Consider the following 467-nt stretch of genomic DNA (forward strand, 5'->3'; position numbering starts at 1 on the left):
TTGGAATTTTAGAACTATTTTATATACAATTGTACATGTTTTGGTTTGTCGTTGAATAGAAATATGTCACTTTGTGTTTAAAAAAAAAAGTTAGTTTGAATAATGTTGCAAGGCTGATGATATAAATATGCAGAAACAATAACAAATTAGCACATTGCCTAGAAACTATTGCTTACTAGTTATACCAACTATCAATTTTTAACACAAAATATTTTTAGATAAGTTACTCCGATAGCAAGCCCATTGAAGCTGACGCGCTTATGTTTAAAATTAGGCATTGTGGACAATTCATTAATTAGGGTATTAACCAGTGAGGTTAAGTGTTAAATATTGTGCGTTTCATGATACAATACTCATCCCATATAGTCACAGGGCGTCTCTGTAACTGTTCAAAGACTGGGGCACTTTTATTTTGGTGTAGGGTTCGCATACATAACATGTCAAACCCATGGAAATGTGAAATGACG

General features: G+C 32.5%; 1 protein-coding gene across 1 annotated transcript in view; it reads left to right on the forward strand.

Moving 5' to 3' along the window:
* LOC119591258 (bestrophin-2-like) overlaps positions 1 to 467 on the forward strand; it is an 18,436-nt gene that overhangs the window by 12,551 nt on the left and 5,418 nt on the right. The gene's annotated exons all lie outside the window — the stretch shown is intronic.

The sequence above is a fragment of the Penaeus monodon genome, chromosome 28 (genome assembly GCF_015228065.2).
Source record: "Penaeus monodon isolate SGIC_2016 chromosome 28, NSTDA_Pmon_1, whole genome shotgun sequence".
Classification (NCBI taxonomy): Eukaryota; Metazoa; Arthropoda; class Malacostraca; order Decapoda; family Penaeidae; genus Penaeus; species Penaeus monodon.